This window comes from Bidens hawaiensis, unplaced genomic scaffold (genome assembly GCF_021521415.1).
Source record: "Bidens hawaiensis isolate Kalapana, Puna unplaced genomic scaffold, B.hawaiensis_p1.1 tig00023456_1, whole genome shotgun sequence".
NCBI lineage: Eukaryota > Viridiplantae > Streptophyta > Magnoliopsida > Asterales > Asteraceae > Bidens > Bidens hawaiensis.
In genome coordinates this window covers 72,144-90,106 of record NW_027493689.1, presented here as the reverse complement: position 1 = coordinate 90,106, position 17,963 = coordinate 72,144, and the positions used below count along the sequence as shown (strand labels likewise).

Sequence of the window (17,963 nt, the reverse complement as noted above, 5' to 3'; positions counted from 1 at the left end):
CGTCTGTTGTGCGGTCGTTGACATCATCCTTCAAAGGCTCGTTTATACACACATCACGTTGATTTGCTGACTATTTATTATGAAAAAAAAAGCATTTGACTTAGACAACCTTAATTATAACGCAGCAAACAAACGAATATGGCCAAGAAAATAAAAACTATACCAAAGAAGTCATAATCGCGTCTTTTGTGCGGTCGGTGACATTTCAAAGGCTCGTTTATACACACGTCCTGACTGTTTATTATGAAAAAAAATTTTGGCTTAGACAACCATAAATATAACGCAGCAAACAAATGAATATAGCAAAAAAATAAAAATTATACCAAAGTAGTCATAATCGCGTCTGTTGTGCGGTCGGTGACATCATCCTTCAAAGGCTCGTTTATACACATGTCACGTTGATTCTCAAACTGTAAGCAGACATACCTATCTCTATAATTTAACCCTTGGATTTAAATTACCAACATACACACGCGCCATCTTCAACAATTACATGTCAATAACATCAAAGACTATTAGGTATCTACATAATTAATAATTTGATATCTTTACAAAAACTAAGAATAAAAAAGCCATATTATGTCATCAAAAATGCAAAAGACATAATAAATTCATTTCATTTTCAGCCTAAACTTCAAATTAAGCAGTTAACATCTTATGGATCAACGAATATAATCAGCAGAGTCCACAACAATTAATTAATAATAATCAATTAATCCAAAACCAGAAGAAATGGTAAGGTCACATAAAGCTCAATGGTTATGAAAACAAACTTGTACAGATAATAGGCTAGCAACTAATTAGGGTTAATGAATTGAAACCCAACAATTCACGCATGATACTGAAATCAGACAACGGTTTATCGTATCTCTTACAAGGAAACTGAAGCTCTCGGGTATAGATGCTGAAGTTTTATATCCAGTTAGCCCTAATTCAAAACAAATTCACACAAATCAATCACCCAAATCAAACATAAAGCAGTCAAATCAACAACTTACCGGCTGTTATTAACCATGAGAAGCGAGATGTCATCCACCTCAGGCCGAAACAACGCGAGCTGTGAGCCGGATGGCGTAAGTGAAATGAAATTAGAGGTGCTCATATTAGGGGAAATTTCTGTTTAGTATGCTACATTTAAGGAAGAAGAAGAGGATGAAACAATTTTGTATACAACAATTTTGGAAAAGGAATGTGTAGAAAAGAGTTGGTTTTTAATCCTTATCAAACGGTCAATATTCAATCTTGGTTCTTATCTAACGGTTAATATTCAATCTTGGATGTCCTTATCAGACGGCCAATATTCAATCTTGGATTTTTATCCAACGGTCAGTTTTGATTCACACTCTATGGTAACCTGTTAGTATAATATTGTATAGTAGTTATGTTAGTGAGACTTACCGACATAATTCTCGTTAACTATATATTTTGCTTTTACGAATTCTTATAAAGGGTCATTTACTTTTAGAAAATTCTATGGATAATCACTTTGCATTTCATTTTTATAGATTTTAATAGCATAGTTAATGGGTATGTTTGGCAAAACTAGCTGTTGGCTGTTAGCTGGTAGCTGATAGCTGTAGATTTTTAGATATATTTAGGTGTTTGGCATAGTAGCTGGAAGCTTTTAATAAAATTACTTGGGTGCTCGTGCGGTGCGGCGGGGTGCGCGCGCAACCTGACATCAACCGCATAATCAGTGTCGGTACGTGATTCACTTGATAATAGTGCACACGTAACCCGAATGCAGACGTGTACTTCGTGCAAAGGCAGTAAACGTGTAACCGGTGGCGAAAATCAAGAAACAAGCTAAAATATACAATAATTTCAAATAGATAATTTTTAAACCAACCTCTTTTGATCTGAAACCCTTTCCGACCCAACACTGTTTTAATCTGAAACATGTTCTGACTTGGCCCCTTTCGACCCAAAACCGTACTGACACGAACCGAACTAAATTAACCCTTTTTTATCAACTCGTTACGACCCTAATTTGGTCTTACACAAGACCCGAGCTCGTCTGACTCGACTTGTTGCCAAATATAACCGATAAAGAAGTATAGCAATATCATACTCAAATTAAAGAGAATAAAATTCTCTTTTTTATGATGTAATTTATTTAAAAAAATATTAACGTGTGAAAAAGATATGGACTTTTAAAGAGTCATGGGGGTAGTTAGTTTTGAATTAGAGTAAAATATGTAACTATTATATTAATTAACAAAGTTGATGATAGTTCAGGTACCAAACTTGTAAATTAAAATGTAAAATCTTGTAGCCTTTTCTCACACGCTAGCTAGTAGTAGTAGCGTTTAAAAAATGAGCTTTTCTCCAAACTTAAAAGCTTGAAGTTTCTTTAATTAACCAAAGCTTTTTATTGAGTATGAGCTTTTTCTTAAAAGCTTGAAGCTTAAAGCTTCTAAAAGCTCTTTGCCAAACATACCCAATATGTGCTTATTCACCTTATTGGTATGTATTCCATTTTAAGTTATGTTAAAAACTATAGCTAATATTAAGTTTTAACACTAATAATCAATGTTTTAAAAACCGGTTTTTTACTCGTACCGGATTGGGCTAAAAAATGGTACAACCGGTTGAACCGGGTTATACCGAGAAGTTCAACCGGTTGAATAGTTTAACTTATAATTTTCTATAATTACAACTTCAACTGTAAAAATAATCCAAAAGTAAATGATTCCATAACAAAAAATAATTCAAAAGATAATCCATATTAAAAAAATAATATAAAAGCACTCAATTTTAAAAATTAGTCTTAAAGTTTACACGTTTGAATGTTAATTGTTGGGTTAAAAGTAATTTTGATAAAATACGGGCCGCAAATATCAAAAATTTCTCGGATTTAAAACCGGTTTGCCGGTAAAAACCAGTATTTTAGAAAAACCGCCGGTACGATGTTTTAGCAAACCGGTAAAACCGGGCTCAAAATACCAACCTGCTGTGAGAAATTCGGTTTAACCGGTTCAATCGGCCGGTTTGAACCAGTTTTTAAAACACTGCTAATAATAGCCTTTAAACTTCTAGATTCATTCAAGTTTTAAAATAAGATATAAATCAAATTTTTATTGAGAAAGATAAACTAATTTTAGCATATAAAGAGTTGCAATGTGTGATATAGCAGGAAACATAACAATTAAAGGTAGTTAACGAGCCAAGCTTAGTTGAGTTATGGCTCGCTTGAGTTTGACTCGAAATTCATATAAAGCTGGCTCGAGTCAGCTTAAAGTTAAAATCAAACTGAAATTTTAAACCCAAGCTGAGCTTGATTAAAGTTGAGCTAGCTCGCTCAATTCAGTTGGCTCAAGTTTACAGCTTGGTTTACTATAAGGGTCAAACATATAACTTCTCCTTACCAAATGACTAAAAAGTAAATGTTTACTAAGCCAAATACCAAGTATATTTGAGTTACACAATTTATTAGTTTTTCCTGCTTTTATATAGCAGATACTCTCCATTTCTGTTCCTTTATCGAGGTGGGATAAATGAAGAATGAAATGGTCGAATTTTTTTGAAAACAAAGAGACATTTTTTAGTTATTTCTTTCGACCAAAGTACATGTAGCGTGGACAAAAGTGGAAGCTAACTTCCAAGAGATTTGGGATTTGAAGTGTCTTAAAAGATCATACCTAGCTTGTGGTTTCATACTTTTAATTACTTAAATTCTTTAATTCATGTAAAATTAATTCTTTTTTGTCTTCTATATGCATGATCTTGCTATTCAATAATTTAAAGTACCTTTCAGTAGAATTCCGATCCAATGCAGCCAAGAAGGAAATTTTAGCAAATTTTGCCAACGCATAAAAAGAAATTACTGAAAAAACAAAATTGTTGTTAATGAGCTTTAGCTCAGTTGGTATTAAAGGGGAATTGAAGATTTGGACCGGAGACTGCAATGCAAGGTCTCAAGTTCGAATCCATTTCCAACTGGGTTTTACCGCAACGGCCCTTCGAGCAGCCAATTTTGTCCGAAATAGGAGATGGTGAGCTAGGCTACCTGAAGTTGTTTGTGATAACGAACTTATGGGGTCGCCTTTTAATTATCTTGGATAGCTGAGTTTTATTTATTCGTCGTTAAAAAAGAAGAGTATAAGATTGTCAACATCAATGTGAAAGAAAATCCACATGATTCCAAAATAGTTGAGGTGTCATGTGTACTAGATATTCTTGTTCTAAAAAAGCCAAAGATTTGTCACGGGAAATAGTTTAGACCACTTAATTAACACTTAATAATTGATGTTGGTTCATACTTTGTGCAATTTAGTTGCTTGGCGTATAGGGCATATGGATTAAATAAAACATTATGGTTTAGTTATCCTGTCAACAATACCTTAAACGATATTAAATATCTTTTAATTAATTATTGATTGTTTTATGTAGATTGTAACATGTGAGCTTGTCCTTAAGAATAGCATACTAATGTGATATTAATTGTATTAATTAATTTCATTCTTTTTAGAATGACACTGTTTATATTCTGTTAACTAATGTCACATGGCCTACACAATAAGTAGGGTTCGAACCCTTACCATTTTAGTGAGATAAGCTTCTTACTACCTGGATGTTCTTGATGGGAATTACAAATTTACATAGACAAACATAACTAAGGCAGTTTAATTATAGCCTGGGTAATTACCCGAAGGCATATCATGATATCATTCTTATTCTTATTATTCAAGGTTAAAACACACATACAATGAATAGGTATTAGTATGTGTGCATATAACACTTGGTTAATGCTATCTTGCATATGTATGTATAATACTACCATATAAACTTTTTAGTGTATTTTCTTCATTTATTTATCAGAAGAAGTATTAGAAAAGATCTACGTCCAACATGTGTTTTCAAATGCTAGAAGAGGTTTTGCATGTTGGTTTGTAGAGCCCATTTCAATGATTAAGTCTTTTGTATTTGTTAGCATATTTCACGTTTGTAATTTTGTTAGCTTTCGTTTAATCTTGTATGTATGTTTGGGTCATAGGCTACTTTGTTAGCAAAACCCATTGGGCCAAGTAAATAAAGGAAGCATGACATACTCCCTGTTATAAATAGTTGAGCATGATCATGCATAACAATCGTTTGGAAAAACGACTTCTCGCCAACTCCTTCTCTCTCTACCTAATCTTCTATATAGTAAATAACTCAAACACATTCCAAGATCCGAGATCTCGGTTGGTTTTAGGTGATTTCCGCTAACCTAGAACCCAGATTTATCAAAAAACGTGCCATAAGATCCATTCTAGGAACCCACATGGTTGAACATTCGTGGAGTTCGTCTATCCTAATACTACTTTTATTTAAGCGTTTTTAAACTGCAAAGTTATCTTATCATCCATAGTCATTACGTTCAAAACGTGTTGGTTATATTTGAGTTCCAGTATTCGTTGTTGGAATAAAAATAATTAACAACTAACTGAAAAGATCATCAGAACCGGATTAACGCGTAAATGTTGAATTTATAATCTAGTATTCATTGTTCGAACTGACGCACACATATATATACATTACTGAACTAGCTCCTCCCTATCGTCACATCGTTTCGATAAAACACAACACATCAAATTTACACTAATTACATTTAGGCCCCTTCTATTATAATACGCAATGATACTTTAATATAAAAACAATTACACAATAAGACTAAATCTTTCGTTTAATAAATTTCTAATAATCCCTCTTAAACTAAACTAAGTCTAAGAGAGATCTTCATATTCTAGAACTCTCTTATATATCTTTGGTTTATTGGATTTTAATAATCCCTAAAGAATGGTATTGGCCGATAAGAATCCCTATTCATTTTATAGCCATTGGCGGTCCCAAATTTAAAAAACTTGGCCTTCAATGGTCCCCAGTTAAAAAGGACTTAACAACGTTATATTTTTATCCAAATTTCAAACTAATGTTTTAGGGATTTTGATCGGAAGGAGGATATGAGTCGATTGGTGTAAAACTTAGTTTGAAACGTTGATCCAAACGGCTTGATTTTTGTTAATTGTAAGTTCAAATACCCGAATCGAAGCACTGTTTCGTCGTTTTAGAGCGCCGTTTCGAACTAAGTTTAACATTAGTCGACTCGTATTCTCGTTCCGATCAAAAGTCCTAAAACATTAGCTTGAAATTCGGATAAAAGTATAACGACGTTAAGTTCTTTTTAAAGAGGGTCCATTGAGGGCCAACTTTTTTTATTTTGGGACCGCTAGTGGCGATAAAATGAATAGGGATTATTATCGGCCAATACCATTAAATAGGGATTATTAAAATCCAATAAACCTATATCATTTTAACTAAAACACGAACCAAATTCTAGTATGCTACCTCCGTCCCATTAAAAGTGTCAACACTATCTTTTTTATTTGTCCCATTACAAATGTCTACTTTCAAAATTTATTAGCTAATTTTCAAGTTTACCCTTAAACACACACAACTGACATTAATAAATAGTATTGGTGGACCCAATTTCAAGGACATTATTGTCATTTGGTAAGTAAAAAATTCAATCATTCAATTTATCTTAAACTTTGTGCTTTTCAAACCATGACACTTCTAATAGGACGGAGGGAGTATTTATTTTCATCTTATTCTAGTTTCCTCCCTCAAAAGTCAACATACAACTTAATATAGTTAATGGCCTCCTAAATTTTACTAACAGCATTTTTAATTAGTCTTAGACTTGATTTCAACCATTCCAGTTATTATACGCTTCATCTCATACTTGAAAACTCCAACAACAGAATAAAACCGCCTTCGACACAAGTGTCAAGAAGAACCGTTGTTGCACTCCAAAATAAAATTGCACTTTTTTATTTAACGATTAACAAGCATAAAACTGTCTAGGTACTCCATATAGGATGACTCAATGGCACAAAGCCGCCGCCAACTGGCCCAGCTCAGTCGTACGGAGCTCTTAAACATCTCAAAGTTATCTTCAGTTCCGGAGAAACCCACCCTCCCAATGGGTAAAAACTGGACGCTCTCAGAATCGAGCCGGAGATCACAAAAATTCATGCAATTCTTTATTGAGCCACTCATACCCTTTCCAAAATGTTGTAAGTGAGAATTAAACATAGGTCTCTATTAAAAAACTCAAGCTACAACTACACCACATTGAAAAGGGTGATTTTATAACCACGGAATTTGAATACACACCAATTGAAAACGCAAATTCTCAATGGGAGTGTTTCAAATTTATGGTTAAAAAATTGCACATTTTATATAACCACATAATTTGAATACAAATCCACTAAAAATGCAAAGTCTTATCTAAATTCTTGTTACTGCTATACCAAATAAATTCTTGATACTGCTATACCAAATCCCTTTTGCGAGTTCAATAATTTTTTATGTTGGCGTACAATTTATCTTGTACATTCTTTCAACAATAATTAATCATGAACCTTTATCATAATTTTCTCTCCATTATTAACACTAATGAAAAGATTGTACTAGGTTTAGAGATAAATGTAGTCTTGTATTATAATCCTGTTCTCTCTTACAAATCTACTATTTTAGACACTAAAACTGAAATATTTACGTACCTTTAAAAAAAATAATTAAAAAAACTTACTAATAATAAGTACTATAAAAAACTGTTTTCTATTTGTTCATTTTGTTAAAGGTATAAGTTTACTATTTACAATGAATAACTTTATTTATAATAAATTAGTTTTTTACGTACGTGTTATGAAATATGATAATATTTAGTATTTTTCAACAAATATGTAAATATGATATTAGAAAAATATTAAGAGATAATAGTCAAACTTTTTTAAAGAGGGCATATATAATTAATCTTTATGCCACCTTTACATAAAAATACAAAGATATGAACATTCATCTATTGTGCCTTCATGATAGATTGAATCACACTTGAATATTTTGACGTATAATGTAGGTAATAGTAATAGTAAGTTAGTAACATAAATAATAAACAAAAACATCAAATATAAAATTTTATTCTCACAGAATAATTCTTCAAACAATCGTTTCAAAGTAAAATGCTCTCTGTCTCATTTAGAGAGTTCAAAAAGTAAATACTCTCACAGTCCAAAACAAACAAACAAACACACGACACGACACAACACAACATGGCATGCTACATGATAGCATGTTCGTTTAAGCACATACGAAGTCCTTTGGCACTTTCTTGCTACAAACATTTAGAAGTAAACTGAGAGACAATGGCACATTCAAATTAATTCCAAGAACGTTCGCCTTGATAGCGGTACAAAGGCAAACAGCAGCCTCGAGGTCAACAAGACCTTCAAGAAGGCTGCAACATGGCTTAACTGGTGGGTCTCCAACGACTAGATTAAGTAACTTGCCAAGCACATTGGCGCACACACCTAGTTTAAGGGCATCCCTAGGACAAGTTCCGGTGGATGGCGGATTTGGTATAGGGGTAGAACCAGGGCAGGTGGTACAACCACTGGCTAGTGCAAAAAACAAAAGGTTGAGCGCAAGAAAGAGGGCTAGTGGGGTGTTGGTCTTTGAAGCCATCTCTTTGTGATGTGGGAGCTTATCAAAAGTTGTAATGGGCTATGAAGGGATGGAATATAGAGTTAGGAGATGTGAGGAGTATTTATAGGAGAAAAGAGGCAGGCAAATAGTATTCTATTGCTCTCATGTGACATATGCACCTCAATATAAAATTACCAATATTCTTTATGAATTTTATAAAGCCAAAAGAAAAAAAAAACAACTTATTTTATGGAATTTTATTAACATATTTGGCGTGCTCAACTTAATCAGCTTTATCGTAACTTAATCAGTTTGTATCTTATACGACTTCACCTAACATAATCCGTTAACCTTTGTCATGAGTGCTCAAGTATGTGTAACGTTGAACTCAAATTTGAGAAATTTGGTTCACAAAATATAAGGTATCAGCAATAAGAAAAGCTATATCCAATAAGTGCATTCATTATCTCTGAGTTGTTGCTAACATAATAATAAAGAAACTTGTCTCACATTTGAGTCCTGGTATGATATGACTACGTACACATTCTTCTGGATGGATACATCCTCAGCTGAATTAGTGAGTATATTAGTATTATATAGATCATATATGATCATGCTTACAATTGAAAGCAAGAGATATTCTACTTACAGTGGTCACACAATTTTAAACATATCCACTTTTGTCAATTAGAAGAGATGAAAACACACAAGAGATCAGACAATATGGACCGTTATGAAACATGATCACTCACTGGAGTATTTTATAATTCTCATTATCTTGCCATCGTAAATTCGTAATGAAGCTATGCGCGTGAATGTACAATTATATACTTCATGTTGATCTACTTTTAGTTGTCGTGTTAAGGTCTTTATTGCATGCTCATTTATGGCAAAATTTTAGTTGTTCTTGTCCAAAATGGCAACCCCTTGAGGTATCTCTTTAGTTTCATCACTAATTATCATCGCATGCAGGGCCGTCTCTGAGAACCCCTTAAATTTTGGGGCCTGGGACGAGTAAAAACGGGTCCCTAAAATCACGTTCTCAACTATGTAATAGATAATTTGACAATTTTATCAATAAGGTTACCTTTCAACAGCACAAAACAAACAAATAATAATAAACATGCTACAAAAATGACTCATATAAAACACAAATAAAAGTTTTTTTCTATAAAAAAAAAAAAAACAAATTGTGGAAATTGAACCCATGGCCTTTGTTAGGATGGTTTACAACACTTTCCATTCAACCAAAGAGTCATTTTGTAGGCTATTATGTTAAAATTAATGTATATATAAAATATAAATTTTATTTTTTAACAATTATGGGCCTTTTTGGAGAGTGGGTCCGGGTCCGTCGCCCTCCCCTTGGACCGGGCCTGATATCAAGGATAAGTGGTGCCTTTTATGTGGCAGCATTAAGATAGCAATTAGTGCGTAGTCTGTACCAATTTGATCACATTGGGAGGTTGAACCTTGCAGTACGTTTTGCTTATTTCGGGTTTAAAATTTGATAATGAGTTCATTAAACATGTATCATCTCCACCAAAACAAATTAATGCAAGTGTTTATACATATATAACAAATTAGTATACGTTCAGTCACACAAACGTAAATTAATGATTAGAACTATAAATTTTGTGTTTGTAGAAATTCGGAAGTTAAATTTAAAAAAATAGGGAAAATCATCAAAAATAGCCAAGATGATCGCAGATTTTGCTTAAATAGACATGGACTTTGCATTTATTTAAATATATATGCAATCTAAAATAACAAATCAAAAGGGGATAAATAAGTAGGGACGACTTTTTCCATAGTCCACACGCTGATAATCCGGCTCCTCCAAAGTCCTCTTGAGCAAATGCTAAAGCCAATGCCAATCCCGCTCTTTCACAGCCCACACAACCAGATCTTTCACACACCATATAATTCAGGTCCTTCCTAGCCCACGTGCCGATAATCTCGCTCCTCCACGTATAACTTAAAACTTATACCTATTTGAGTTAAAATTGTGATCTGCATAATTATATTGGTAATTTTTCAAAATAAACTCGATCCTCATATAATATTTATCATCAACTAGTATGAGTATAAGAACAATACATGATAGAGGCTCACCAAAACCTAGTCGCTAAAGCCATATGATATATAGCATACACAAGTAAAACACTTTTTGACACATTTTCACATGATCGCTAAATAGTGTGACACACAAATCACTATAAGAGGAAGAATGAAAGTGTGCACAGTTAAGGCTATGGCTGATCCGAAGATAACACGACATTCAATTCCTTCTTACATCTGGGGCTTGATACCAACTGGTATGGTTCCTTTCTTAGATAGTATTTAAGGTTAGGCATTCGTTTAGTTCCCACGTGCAAATCCATTTTGGATTTCTCTAGAATGGCATAGTGTTGCTTAAGTAAAATACTCTAACAAGAACGTATAAACTTGATGGTTTTATATCTTATATATGTTATTTGATCACATGGCAAAGTATAAAGCGATCGAGTCTCTAGACAAAGCTCCATGTAATAGCTTATGTCAGGACTAATCATCCTAATGTGTATTCTCACTAGAAACAGAAACTTTAGGATGTGCCAACTTGGGGGCATGGGGCCTTCGGGTACCCCTTCACAAGTACTTCATGTTTCATTGAATCATTGGTGCATCCATTGATATAACAAAATAAATTTTTACCCCCTTTAAATATGTATCTCACATTTTATTTTTCATACACTAATTCTACAACCATTTCTCTTCACTTTTAACCACTTCACTCAAAATCACACACTAATGGCTAGAAAGCCATCAAGAGTTTTGACCGATGATGGCTTTCATGAATGTGTTGGATAACAACACGGTCGTAAACAGGGGATTTTGGACAGAAAATTTAGCGGAATTTTAACAAAATTTTGGTGTGGTAAATCGCATGGAACACCAAATCAGTTCAAAGTGAAGGGACTTGAAACCACATATGAGCAAATGGTATCGGGTACCGGTACCGAATCGATACAGAAACGAGCATTTCGTTAATGGTACCAAGTTTTTGAGAAAATTGGGATTAGGTTTTCCGGGATCAGTACCGGTAACAGAATTTACTGAATTTTTGCCTACGGTACCGGTACCGAACCGAGTATTCTCGGTAATGGGACCAGTGCCAATATTTTGAGAAATAGAGATCGGGATTTTTGGGATCGGTACCGGCTCGGTACCAAGCTTATCCCTATTTTGAAACCCAAGACTACCATGTTCAACGAGCTCTACAACTGCGCACTTGACAGATGAACGGAGACTAAAGCAATTGTGGAGGCCTTTCACGAGTACGGACACCACAGCATAAATGGATTTTAACCACTTGGCAGCGTGGAGCGTTCTAAATTTAATCCAATCATTCAACTGGTGCGACGTGACATTTCTAACACTTGCTCTTCAGATGTTGAGGATTTAATTTAAGAAAAATAGTATTTTATTTTATGGTTTAATGAATCTAGTGTTTTGATTTATTTTATTTTTTAGTGAATATAGTATTTTATTTTATGTTTTAATGAATTTAGTATTAATGGAAGTTTAAAAACAAGATGGTTTAGGATACTGAAACGAGTGATTCTTCAAAGGTAGAGTTCTATAATAATAATAGTAATAATAAGAAGAAGGTGATTGTGCATTATTGATGAAGTTATATGGTTAAGATACCCGAAAGTAACACTCCTCTTTCTGACATAATAATTAGTTTTCTCTTTCAGAAGCTCTTACGTGGAGTTTTGCTAAGAGAACCATAATATTATAAGTTCAAGATTTTTACTCTTAATATCTTAATTTATACATCCAGAAAATTTTAAGAATATGTTCTAACTTAACTTGCCCCATTATATTAAAAAATCACAACACTTGCCTGAACTGTGAACATGTGACTGGGAATACAACGTAGGAAGTGTCGGTGCGCCCATAGAATACAACAAAAAGATGCTTTGCCCGTGCATCTAATACACGCCATGAAAAGTATCTGGAAATCATTATTGTAGGCCATTCAAAAGATTCCAATGTATAACCACAAGCAATGACTAATCTTGGTAAGATGTCTAGATCAAACTATTTACATTTGCAACGAATTGCTTTTCGCCAATGTCGAAGCACGAAATGGAATCTGACCTGACCCATGACGGAGCTTCCACGGATTTCGAGATGAATGAACCGCATCCTGGTCTGCTGATCCTCTCCTCCGGCTGCTCGCGATCTGCAGTGGCGTTTTGGGGGTGTGGAGGTGACCGCTAAGATGATCTTGAAGATCTCTTGTTCACAGACACAAAAACTGGTGGTGGCACCTACTGAGCATGACCCCATGATAAGGAGGTGAAGACCTCCTTATATAGAGTCTCATGGCCACCATCATGATACCCTAATGGGCCTAGCCCAATTAGGGCTACCTCCACAAACCTCCTCAGCCCAATAACAAATGTATTAGCCCATATAATAAAACAAACCAAATATAATAAATTTAGGATTGTAAACCGGGTTTAATACCATACCCCTACAGCCAATATCCCGTTAAACCCGCAAACGTATTTTATAAAATCAGCCCCCCTCCAAATAGTTCATATGAATGTGAATGTTTTAGAATAATCAATAAATGTGTCGTCGTATATTGCAAGCTTAAATTTTTTTTATTATAACCTTGAGCTAAGCCATTAAGAGGTCTTACCAATTAAGAGATAACCAGCAGCATGGTTCCAAAACTTAACCCTTAAGAAGTTCCATGAACCATTAAGAAGTTTCTTTTAAATGAATCAAACACTTGTAGTCTACATCTGACTTATTGATTTAGTGATAGCTTCTTAATGATCATTAAAGACTGTCAAACTGTCATTACAAAATATATTACAGTTTTATTGATAACATAAGAGTTTAATTCCTTGGTACCTTTATTAATTGGTTGATCATGGCCATTACTTACGGTGTTAATCAAATCTTTCCATAAAATCCACATGGATGTTTGATCTTACAAGTTACAAATTATTAGAAAAACTTAGAGTTAATTACATGCAATTCATAGCTTACAGTTGTGTCCCAGCATTTATAGGTTTTTAGGTTTAGTCTTATGCGTTTGCTCGCGGTTAACGCTTTTGGTTCTTTTCACTAACTAATTTCTACCCTTAATTTAGCACTTTAATTATGAAATTATTACTATACTATATATATTTAAAAAGAAGAAAAAAAAAACTGTTTAAACAAGCTTTGTCAAATCTTAAGAATGGTATAAAATCTTTAGAGCTCTAATTCAAACCCCTTGTCCTTTTAATGGAACTCGAACTGAAAAAAAGTCATTTGAGACATTAAAATTGTCGCAAAGTCATTTCGGGACTGATTTTGGCAGATGCTTAAAACGCGATGCTATTTACATTTGCAACTATTATTCCACCAATTTTGCGACTGGAACGCAAACTAGCGACCAAATGTTTGTGCACGTGCTATATTTGTCGTATTATAATATTTGTTACTTTTGTGACCGGTTAAATATGGTGGCTACCAACTTTTGCAACTATTTTGCAACTGCAATATAGTCTTAAATTTAGCGACCTATCCTTTTGGTCGTTTTGGCAACCGGTTTTTGCGATTGTTTTCCCACCATTTTTCCTTGTAAGTTTTATCGTATTTTATCAAATTACTGATTTTATTTGAGACAAATCAAATTCAATAGATATATTTTCTATGATACAATCAATATATCTTATTTCGGTCTATAACTTTTAACTATTTGATTCCGGTATTTAAGTTTGTGATCGTTTTTGTCAGACTCAAATTTTAGTCATTTTTGCCCATTTTGTAGTAGTGAAATCGATCAAGTCCCCCATTGCCAAATGCCAACAAATCGATCAAGTCCCTCAAGTCCAAGATCGATAATCAAGCACAAACTAAACGAATAACTCTCGTTTATATTAATCAGAAAATCTAACTCAAAAAACTGATTACAACTCTCAAACCCTAACTCGGTTTGACTCTTTATGAACCCTAACTCGGTTGCATCAACTTCACTTATTCTAATGTCTAACTATAACTCGGCTTATATAGACTAATCAAACTTGCTAGCCAAGACATTACCAAATATATAAAACCCTAATAACTTTTGGGCTGGGCTTTACACTTGGGCCAAACAACAATTGAGCCAACAATCACCCTCCTCAATTGTTGTATCCGACTCACCCAACTTACCCCCTAATTTCCTACTCGAAATTGGCGGATCTTCAACTTCACGCCTATCATCCTTAACTTGATTCTCCCGAGGCTTTTCTTGATCTCTTGCAATGTTCTTTGGGCTTCACTTAGCTTGAAGTAGCACTTGCTTCGTTTGATCATTAAACGCCCTCCCTTGGGCTTGAATCACTTTCCTGACCACGCGTTTAGTTTCTTTAACACTCTTCTTTGGACTTTGAATTTTGGAACTTGGATCTTTGATTTGAATCTGACTCATAACCGGCTTGTCTTCTTTTAGTCCAACACTTTGAAGATCACGACCTGCAAAATTCTTCATTCCAATAATAGCTTGTTTACCTGGACTTGTTATCTTGAGGCTAATCTTGTACAATCGGTTTTTGGTCTTTGGCACCTTCATCAAAAGCTTACCTGTATCATCTTTAATGGTTAGCAAATCATGTTTCATGTGAATCTCACATCCATCTTCCGTTGCTTGACCAAGACTTATGATATTGCACTATAGGTTTGGGATGTAGTAGACATCGGTCAACATGCGATGCTCCCCCGTTTTCCCTTCAATTAAAACCGATCCTTTCCCCCGAATATCAATACAAGATTCATCTCCGAACTTCACCGTTCCCGTTTTTTGTTCATTCAATTCATAAAAATACGCTTTATTACCCGTCATGTGAATCGATGCTCTGTTGTCGAGATACCAAACATCTTTTTCCATTGGCTTGGTTTCGAAACGCTTTGGAATCACACCGTCGTCATTCAGTAAAACTGTCTTTTGATCACCTTTTATCATAAACAAAGATGGATCAAAATCATCAATTTTGTTCAAATTTGATTCTTCCTTTTTCTTCATATGTTCCGGGCACGTAGCCGCAAAGTGACCAAACTTATCCCAACGGTAACACTGAACCTATGATTTATCCTTTCTTCCCCTTTGACGATCATTGGTTCTTCTTTGTCCCTTAGGACTTGACCCACGATCTGACCACCTCGGTTTTCGCAACCATCTTGGTTCTCATCGTCTCAGTCTTGACCTCCGGTTTCACGGCCTCTTCCACGCCCCTGTGAACTCGGCCAACCTTTACCTCGGCTACCGAACTGATCATACGAATTGCCTTTATAACTACTTTCCGATCGATTGAAAAGTAACCGACCTTGTGAATTTGAAGCGCGCTCTCTCCCTCGTAGACGTTCCTCAAATGCTTTAAGTCTTCCAATAGCATCTTCAAACATCAATGTAACATTCGTTACTTTTCAAACCCGAAAACCCGACCCATTTAAAAAAAAATTGGTTTTGTTATAAAGATTATATATCTCAAATTTTGTTAAATGTATTTGATATTCGTCGATTTCTATTGAACTCGTTAAATCAACCTGATTTATCGATTTCACGTATTCTTATTTATTATTCATCGATGTTCACAATGAGTTACGTTTATCGTTCATTCGTTTTCTTTTCATTTCATTCAATTTACTAAACTACGGGTTTTAAAGTTTCTATTTAAACGAGTCACAAGTAATACGTTAAATACCCAAGTTATAACTTTCTTTTACGTTTATGACATATCTCAAAGTTCGGATTAAATTCGTAAATTGCCTTTTTAAATTTCTAACCTTAAAACAATCTCAAAGTTAAAAGTGTTTATTTGTTATTATAATTTAATCTACAACTTAAACAACTTAGAAACTCGGAGGACCTAAAGTGAAACTATATTTAAAAATAATAATATAATATATTAACCCAACCCAGCCCCTACCTTCCCCATCGGTTTTCCGATCCAAAGTCCGGCCACCGGAAACCGGCTCCGGCCAACCCCAAAAACCACCGTTAAACAATGTTTTTGACCCGATAAATAAGCCTAACGTAATTTGGCATCGATATTAAACATATATTGACTAATCAATTGTGTTTTAACGACCTTAACCGTCCATTAAAACCCGTTAAACTCGTCGGATTTTCGGCCAAACGAATTAACTCGAATTAACAAACTTTCTTTTCAATTTTGAGTATAAATAGCATCCTAAAACTCGTCTAAACTCGTTCACAACTTCAAATCATCATAATACACACTCTGTAACACCAAATTTCGTCTCCTTAGTTTCGGATTCCGGTCACCATCGTTCACCCCTGTTCCGGCACCATTCGAGGTAATTAATACATGCATTTGAATAGATTCGAACTAATAAACAAAACCCCTAACTTAACATAATCAAACTTAGAACGGGTCAAGAGAATTGAATCTGCTAGGGCTGAGTGAAGAAGATGAAGTCTAACTTGTGTGTGTGTGTGTATCACTTTTGTTAATATCACAAAAGTAACAAATGGTCTAGTGGTTAGTTCAAATTACTTCTAGCCAAAAATATCACAAAAATAACCCGGGTCTGTGCAATGTTTTTTTTCCTCTTTTTAAAACCATGTATTATATATATATATATATAATATAGTTAGTATTAATAAAAAAAATCAAATAAATGTTTTTAAATAGTTAAAATAATAATAATAATAATAACAATAATAATAATAATAAATTCAATAAAAGTATTTTAATTTAAAAAAATAAATAAATATAATTTGTAATAATCAGATTTCACCTAAAGGCCGACGTTCGTTAAAATTTGTTACAAAGCTGGTTAGTATTATTAATTAGTTAACTTTGTGTCGTTAAAAATAAGTTTGTATCCTTCAAACCTCGCTTAATAAATATTTTTAACCTCATTATATTAGTCATTAAAATATTTCGTCGTGACCGTAAAACTCGTTAAAATCCCGTAAAACTTAAAATAATATTAAAGCCATAAAGTAATAAAATACTTATTAAAATGATAGCTAGTTTTGATTCCTTATATTTTCCTTATAGTTCGTGGCGTTTGACGGCTTCGGCTTTCTTTAAACACACTTTCGGTTTTTCGTTCAAGTATCCTCAAACACAAAGGTGAGTTTTCATAACCCTATTTTTCATCTTTTAACGTTTTGGGGTGTAGCACGTTCCAAACTTTGATTTCATTGTGTCATGTTGCAAACCGAAAATCACATGCGTGTATTGTATGTGTTTGTTTTGAATCATATTGCTTGCAAACTACGTGGTTAATTATGTGCTAGTTGCTTATTGTGTTATTGGTGGAGATTCATACACATACTCATAGCGGGAGGGTCCAACGGAGTGTACCTGCGCCGTCCATTTTTAAATGGCAGTATCATTATTCTATACTCCAAGTAGCGCGGCGAATGGGGGTTCCTTAGTAGATTTGACTTTTGTCAAGCGAACGGGAATATCATGTATTTACTT

The 17,963-nt window shown here is 34.1% G+C and overlaps 1 pseudogene; it reads right to left on the bottom strand.

Moving 5' to 3' along the window:
* Positions 1 to 8,087: 8,087 nt before the first annotated feature.
* LOC143567601 (putative lipid-binding protein AIR1 pseudogene) lies at positions 8,088 to 8,542 on the bottom strand (annotated as a pseudogene).
* Positions 8,543 to 17,963: the final 9,421 nt, after the last annotated feature.